Raw genomic sequence first — 8,217 nt, forward strand, 5'->3', positions numbered from 1 at the left:
TCCAGCGCCGCACTGCAGGAACCTCACACTTTGTTTTTTTTTTTTATTTTAGTTTCCCAAAGCACTAATCCCGGATCGATTATCAGAACTGCAGTGTCGTAAAGGGCTGTTTCTTCGGTCACGCCCCTCGCTTGGTCCTGATGCTTTGCATTTATTGTGGATGAGGGAAAGCTTTACATGTTGTCTCATGAATCATTTTTAAATGTGCCAATAAATCTATGCGTGTATCGGCTCTGTGTGACCCGTGGTGTTCTAGAGTTTAGTGCTAAAACTTGGATCCATTCAAAAAGATGTTCTATATGCACTGTAAAAAAAAAAAAGCTATATATACATATTCATAGAGTTTTTTTAAATATTAAGATCAAATAGAAATAAATATTAGGGTAATTGCGGATTGCAGTGGGGGTCTGGACAGACATGTACCGAGGTCTGGAGAAATATTTTGGGAATAATAAAAATGTTTTAGATGCAGAAGAAGCTAAATTGAGCTAGAAAACAATAGAAAAAGTGTCTTAACTGCCTGGTGGAGCTACAGGAAACAGACCAGGAGCTAAACGGCACTTTCCTATAGATCACCTTTTAGATTAGATTTAGATTAGACAGAGTTCAAAAACATTTCAGGATTTTAAAGAAGTATGAGACTTCACTGAGCACTTCTCTCATTTTCTCTTCCCTTTTTTTTTTTTTAAGTATCCTTATTTCTCAAGGATGTGGGAAAATGACTCTTTTTTATTATCATTATTATGTTCTTTGTTTTCTTAAAGAAAATGATGCAATCAAATTGTTTTCTCTTTTAGTGAATATTTGGAGGTGAAGCTGTACGATCCTGGATCGTTATCCTCTGCACAAAGTTCTACAGAAGTTATGCACAAATATGAAGAAGGCCAGTGACCCGAGAGAGTTTTACTCCCATGTGCAATATGTTTAGAGATTACAGGAGGACGAGGAAATGCCACATCGCCATTTAACAAACGCCTCAAAATTTATTGAAAAACTGATTAAATTAATTAATCAGGAATTCTTCCAATTAACGCCAATGTTTTTTTTGTTTAATGTTTCTTTTATTTTTCCTTTTTTTTAATCTGATTACTTTTCTCATAATTTTTTTTATTTTTTATTTATGCATTATTTATGCATATATTTCCTTTATGCATTTATTTTTCTTTTTAATATTTATTTACTTTTTCTTCTTTTCTATTTTTTTTATTTTTGGAAATATGTTTACTTTTTCTTTCTTCTCTCTTTTCTTTTCTTCTTCTTCTTTCTTTTTTTCCTTTTCTTTTTTCTTGTTCTTTGGTCATTTTTGCCCAAAGGCTTTAGCATTTTGTTTGTCTCTTTTTTTCTTCACATTTGTTTCATATATTTTTTGTTATTTCATTAATACCTGAAAAGGCAAATAGTCTCTCTGTAACGTGTAATAACTGAAGGATTAATGATTTGATTTTATAAATTCAGTTCTTAGTTTATCATTTAGAAAATAATTGAACTTTTTTCAGTTTTTGGTCCGGCGTTCCTGCGTCCTCGGGAATCTGATCCGCTTTCTTCTTTCTTTCTTTTTCCCCAAGTAGTAATGTTAAGGCCATTGCAGTGGCTCATGAACTAAACGCGTTTATGGGAATAACTCACTCGGAATTTAGTGGAACATCAGAGTGTGTGTCCTATATGTCCACTGTTTTTATGGTTTTATTTTTTTGTGTGTGTCCCAGGAATGAACTCAGTGTTGCATTGAGAGTTTAAGTGCAATGGTGTAAAGAAATTCCCTTCTACAGCTTGTGTTGTTGTTTCTGTACAAGATTCAGGTGAATAATCGACCCGCTTATGCAAATCTACTTTCCCTTCCAGACGAGATAGAGAATTTTTTTACAGAGATGTATTTATTGGTGACAGAAACATGCAGAAGCACATTAAAATCTGTTTTCTGACTGGACCACAGACGGCATGCTGGAAGATTTTTTTTTCCTGAGTGGATCACCATGATGATTTTATAAAGTGTGGCGTCTCGCTCAGACGGGATTCATGGCTCCTCCTGAAGAAGTCGGATGCTGTTGTTGTTGTTGTTGTTGTTTTAGGGAGAGTAGAATACAATGTTATTCTCTTTCATCATCATCTTCAGTAAGCTGTGAGGAAAGAGCTTACGATGATGATGCACAGAGCGAGATCGCCTCGCTTCACTGTGAGCTGCCGGACACTCAAACTGGACAAGACAAGACTTGCTTTTGACAACCCCCGCTGCCCCGCTTTGTTTATTTTTGTTTATAGCCCCGGTGTTGAACTTGCTGTCGCATTGCATCGGGTGTTTCTCTCTGAAGTGCAGCATGCAGATCATCTCCCACATCTCCAGTGTAGGAAACAAAAAAGAAAAGAGAAAGAGGAGAAAGAAAGTCACATGTCCGCCTGTCCATCCGTCCAGTCCTGTCCAGTGTGTGACCGAGGGAGTGAGTGAGAAAATCATCAGTGTAGGTAACAAAGCTGATGGTGAGGGAAGATGAGGATGGAAGGTGATGATGAGTGATTAAAGAGTGTGTTTAAGACTTGTTGGACTTGTTCACTGCCTCATGCACTGAGCCAACAGACTGCTGCTTTGTTCCAAGAGAGAGAGGAGAGAGAGAGAGAGGGAGAGGGAGGGGAGGAGAGGAGACTGGAGAGGGAGAGAGAGAGGGAGATGGGGTGGTGAGGGAGTGGGAGAAAGCGAGGAGAAGGAGGGAGGGAGAGAGCTCTGGAAAGAGGGAGGCAGGAGGAGAGGAAGAGAGGAGGAGGAAGGAGGGGAGAGAGAGAGGGAGATGGGGGTGAGAGAGAGAAAGAGCCGAGTGGGGGTGAGAGAGAGATGGATGGGGGTGAGAGAGAGAGAGAGAGATGGGAGGGAAAGTAGCAGAACAGCTCTCATTTTTGGATATGCAGTTCTGTTTGTAAGCTTCAGAATGCGATTTAATGTCAAACTGTGACAATGTTGAGAAATAAAACAATCTTAAACATCATGCTGTGTCCAAAGCTTCTCATGAAGCTCTCAGGAGGTTCCTCCTCCTGGCCAAGAACCCTGACCAAACCTAGGACTCCTAATAGAGCTGAAGACTGAATATAGATATATATACTTATAGTAAATAAATAAATAACAAAAGTGTGGGTTTCTCATTTTCTGGTGATAAGAATTGAAGAAGAAAAAGCAGATGAAATTATTTACTTTTAAAGGTTTTGTTCTGAACTCTGCCTTTGAGTTCAGAAGGTTTCAGAACAATCGTGGAATCATCCAAAGGAGCTGTGAGGAGAGACTGAGGCCTAATCGTTTCAAAGGTTTTACTGGAAGGAATTCTAAAGCGTGTGTGTGTGTGTTAACAGGGTAAGAGCACGGCACACATGCACTAGTGTATTATTTTAATATCTGCAACCTGTCAGGTTCGAGTTTATATCACATTATAAATATTAGCAACTTTTCCTCTTCAGAGACTGAAGTCCACACTTACACACTCCTGGACCACCAGGGGCAGGAGAAAAACAGACTTCAGTTAGGTAAAAAAAAAAAAATCCCTTTACTAGTTAAAGGGATTTAAAGTAAATTTCGCTTAGGAAAAAAAACAAATTTCGAAAGTCTGTTTTTGTGGTATGAAATTTTTTCCAGACAAAGAATGACATTAGCATCTTTACCAAATGTTCCTATCATTGTCTCTAGAGATAGAAAGAAATGCAGAAATATTTTATTTTATTTTACACACTCTTATTTTTTCTACTTTGTAAGATTGACTTGTTAGTTTTTTGTTCTTTGTAAGATAAACACTCAGATTTTTGATTTTTAACTTGATAATGATATTATAAATCTCTCTTTTTAGCAGTGAGTCCTTTTTCTCACATTTTTTAAAGATTTCATGTTAACCCTGAAACACCTAGAGAAATTCCTTCATCTTTTCAGTAATGCTCTATCTTTTGAGGAATAGTGTGGTGTGTCTTCAGCTAGATGGCTGGTGATCTTTACAGTTTTTCAGTATAAATTGCTCCAAATTTCTGCAACTAAAATAAATAAGGAGAAATGGGTGCCTTGAAGAATTCCTACATTAATCTGAAATCTGGGGGTGTGGTAAGCGGTCAGTGCAGTTAAATAACTGGAGCTACTGGATGTGTGGAAACGCTCCTCAGTGACATCCCTGAATCGAGCTGGAGAACCCGAAATGTTCGTGGTTGAAAGAATACCTGAATGTTCAACAGAATCAAAGGCTTTATAGAAATCTAAAAATAAGACAAAACCATCATCTTCAATTAGGGTGAAGTCACTGGTTCCTTCCAAAGACTAATAGTGGAAATATACAGATATATTGCCAAAAAGTTTTGGGACCGTCCTTTCCATGCACATGAATGTAATATGGAGTTGTCTCCGCCTCTTTACAGCTATAACAGCTTCAACTCTTCTGGGAAGGCTTTCCACAAGGTTTAGGGAGTGTGTTTATGGGAATTTTTGACCTGGTTCCTCTAGGAAGCACATTTGTGAGGTCAGGCACTGATGTGCTGGGATGAGAAGGTCTGGCCTACTAGTCTCCACTACTAATTCATCCCAAAGGTGTTCTATGGGGGGTTGAGGGTGCCGCCATGCCAGTGACTCAGTGCAGGCCAGTCAAGTTCCTCCACACCAAACTCTACTCATCCATGTCTTTATGGACTCTTGCTTTTGGTCACACCTGTGTGCAGTCATGTTGGAGAGGAAGGAAGGGGTCATCCCCAAACTGTTCCCTACCAAAGAGCATGAAATTGTCCAAAACTCTTTGCTTGGAGTATGGTAATTCCAAGAGTGATGTGTCTCAGATCCCATCCTGTCTACAAGGAGCTTAACATAAGCCGACGTCCTTCCAGGAAGATCTCCCCAGAGGGCTCTGGGGTAAGTGGCTCTGGGTAAGGGTCTGGGTAAGGGCTCTGGGTAAGTGCCTATATCTGCCAAAAATTAGGTTCACTAAAGTTCATCCCTAAAAGTGTCTCCTGCTGAACTGTGTGATGATTTGTCAGCAGCTGATGAGCTGCTCTATCATAAAACAGTGGGAGAATGAGGATCCATCTTTCTCTCCTCCCCAATTTTTAATGATTTTTTAGAATGAAGTCTGCGAGCATCCAGTGTTTTTATTTTTTTTTCTTTCCTTTAGCCTCTTGTACTCCTTTGATAGTGTAACTTTAAATCTTTCCCATTTAAATCACACTCCACTCTAACACACACACACACAATGACACACATAACACAAATAACAAACATATATATTTATTCTTTATAAGAGTAAATGGAAGTTCATTCCAAATTACCGTGAGGAAGGATCGCTCATATGGTCAGTGTGATGTTGGATATACTGATAGTGTATCATGGAGTAAAGATTAGTTTATCTCTAAAAACACACCTGAAGAACGCAGGGAATGTTCTTGAAGACCAAACTATTCCAGATTAAAGGGATGTAAGGAGCTTATAAGAGCAGAGCTGTGTTCATACACACACCAATCCACTTTCTACTGCTGCAGCTACTGCTGACTTCCTGTAGATCCCGTGGAGTGACCGATCGTCTCGGCCCAATCAGAGGGAAGAATTCCATTCACACGTGCTTATCATACCTTACCTTTTCCACTTTTGTCCAAAGTTGTTTTGGTCTGCTTTCCCCCTCTGCCATCTTGCCCTCTCCTCTCAATAAAACACAAACACTGTTTTAAATCATCATTAATCTCGGACCACAGCATGATGTGAGCGTGAGCTTTACAGCTGACCATAAAGACTGTAAAGAGATCATAATAATATCAGCATTAAACATTTAGAACGATCTAAAACTGCAAAGATATCAATATTAAAATAAAATTATAAATATATTTAAATATTATTAGAAGTTGTTATTAAATATAGTGAAGTATCTCGAATAGTGTTAGTGTTAATAAAAAGTCTTATAAGCAAGATATCACAGGCTTATAATATCGGTGTGATTCATAGTGTTATAACACTTTCTGAACTGTCACTGTGCAGCACTTTATGTAGGCTCTAAAGACACGTTATGAACTCTTCGGGAACTGCTTCTTTTCTCACAACTGAAACGTTTGCTGCTGAAAGTCGAGGCTTTTTTTTTTTTTTAACTCTGGTGCTAGAGATAACCTTATCAGCGGCTCACAGGGTCCAGTGTCTTCACGTGACGACTGTAACGCTTTTAATGCTCGTCCACTTCCTCTCGGCGTGACACGCAGGAAGGACGCCCGAGCGGACACTCTGAGCACGGCCTGGAGAGGACTGCGGCTCTCCCGAGAGTCAGAGTGCCAAGGTACAGTCTTATTGATATGCTAATTACCTAGCATGCTACCTGGAGTAACTAGCAAACAAAACCTGTCATATTGTGAATTGTGTTATTAATGTTGCAAATAGCTACAAAACAAAAAAAACAATCTGAGTTTAAATATTTTTTATAACTATTTATAATAATTTTTTAAACTGGAACCCAGTTTAATTCTTTAATGAATGAATTTATATTATTTTTACGCTAGCATACTTAACGCCTGAAACTACAAGCTAACAGTAAGATTGTTAGCAGCAGCAGTCGCAGTATCGTTCGTCACGCCGTCTCACTTCAGGGCTCAGAGAAATAATCAACTAAAATCCTGCTTCTTAACCAAAGCGTTATGAAGCGGTTTATAATAAACACGGACACTCGTTATTCCTGCTAATTATTTTGCTGAATCTTCACCATATTCACTCCATTTAATCGGAGTTTAGTTCTTTTTCAGGAAATTCTTAAAGCTGATAAACTGTGGTCTTTCGTGTGAACAACTTCTTTTTGAAGCTCTGAGAGTTTCTTTCTTTAGTATCATGTTTTATTTATCTGTAATTTTATTGCTATATTTAACTATTTTATAAATTTAGGATGAAAACTCTAACTCAGGGGTGTCCAATCTTGTCCAGAAAGGGCCGGTGTGGGTGCAGGCTTTCATTCCAACCAAGCAGAAGCTACACCTGATTCCAACTGGCTAATCAACTGATCTTGGCTTTCAGTGGACTCGGGTGTGGCTTAGTTGGAATGAAAACCTGCACCCACACTGCCCTTTGCAGATAAGACTGGACACCCCTACACTAACTGGAGGATTTTATTAAATAATCTTATTAATAAGAGTCTCTGTGATTGATGATGAATTCTCTCTAACAGAAGCTCAGGGTATAGTGCAGGGTTATATTAATACACTCTCTCGGATAGTTTATTGTTTCCATAGTAATGGCTGCTATGGTGAAGGAAAAATGTGTGTGTGGAGTCTCCACTATTAGCGCTGTGTATCAGTGTGTGTGTGTGTGTGTGTGTGGAGTCTCCACTATTAGCGCTATGTATCAGTGTGTGTGTGTGTGTGTGTGTGTGTGTGGAGTCTCCACTATTAGCGCTGTGTATCAGTGTGTGTGTGTGTGTGTGTGTGTGGAGTCTCCACTATTAGCGCTGTGTATCAGTGTGTGTGTGTGTGTGTGTGTGTGGAGTCTCCACTATTAGCGCTGTGTATCAGTGTGTGTGTGTGTGTGTGTGTGGAGTCTCCACTATTAGCGCTGTGTATCAGTGTGTGTGTGTGTGTGTGTGTGGAGTCTCCACTATTAGCGCTGTGTATCAGTGTGTGTGTGTGTGTGTGTGTGTGTGGAGTCTCCACTATTAGCGCTGTGTATCAGTGTGTGTGTGTGTGTGTGTGGAGTCTCCACTATTAGCGCTGTGTATCAGTGTGTGTGTGTGTGTGTGTGTGTGTGTGTGTGTGTGTGGAGTCTCCACTATTAGCGCAATGTATCAGTGTGTGTGTGTGTGTGTGTGTGTGGAGTCTCCACTATTAGCGCTGTGTATCAGTGTGTGTGTGTGTGTGTGGAGTCTCCACTATTAGCGCTGTGTATCAGTGTGTGTGTGTGTGTGTGTGTGGAGTCTCCACTATTAGCGCTGTGTATCAGTGTGTGTGTGTGTGTGTGTGTGTGTGTGTGGAGTCTCCACTATTAGCGCTGTGTATCAGTGTGTGTGTGTGTGTGTGTGTGTGTGGAGTCTCCACTATTAGCGCTGTGTATCAGTGTGTGTGTGTGTGTGTGTGTGGAGTCTCCACTATTAGCGCTGTGTATCAGTGTGTGTGTGTGTGGAGTCTCCACTATTAGCGCTGTGTATCAGTGTGTGTGTGTGTGTGTGTGGAGTCTCCACTATTAGCGCTGTGTATCATTGTGTGTGTGTGTGTGTGTGTGTGTGTGTGGAGTCTCCACTATTAGCGCAATGTATC

The 8,217-nt window shown here is 39.9% G+C and overlaps 1 protein-coding gene across 1 annotated transcript in view; it reads left to right on the forward strand.

Moving 5' to 3' along the window:
* The first annotated feature begins 6,144 nt into the window (after nt 1-6,144).
* The window catches only part of gp9 (glycoprotein IX platelet), a 15,552-nt gene continuing 13,479 nt past the window's right edge, over nt 6,145-8,217 (forward strand). Inside the window, exon 1 of the mRNA XM_058409172.1 lies at nt 6,145-6,260. The gene's annotated coding sequence lies outside the window, so the exon portion shown is untranslated. The remainder of the gene's footprint in view (nt 6,261-8,217) is intronic.

This window comes from Hemibagrus wyckioides, linkage group LG15, assembly GCF_019097595.1.
Source record: "Hemibagrus wyckioides isolate EC202008001 linkage group LG15, SWU_Hwy_1.0, whole genome shotgun sequence".
NCBI classification, from domain to species: domain Eukaryota; kingdom Metazoa; phylum Chordata; class Actinopteri; order Siluriformes; family Bagridae; genus Hemibagrus; species Hemibagrus wyckioides.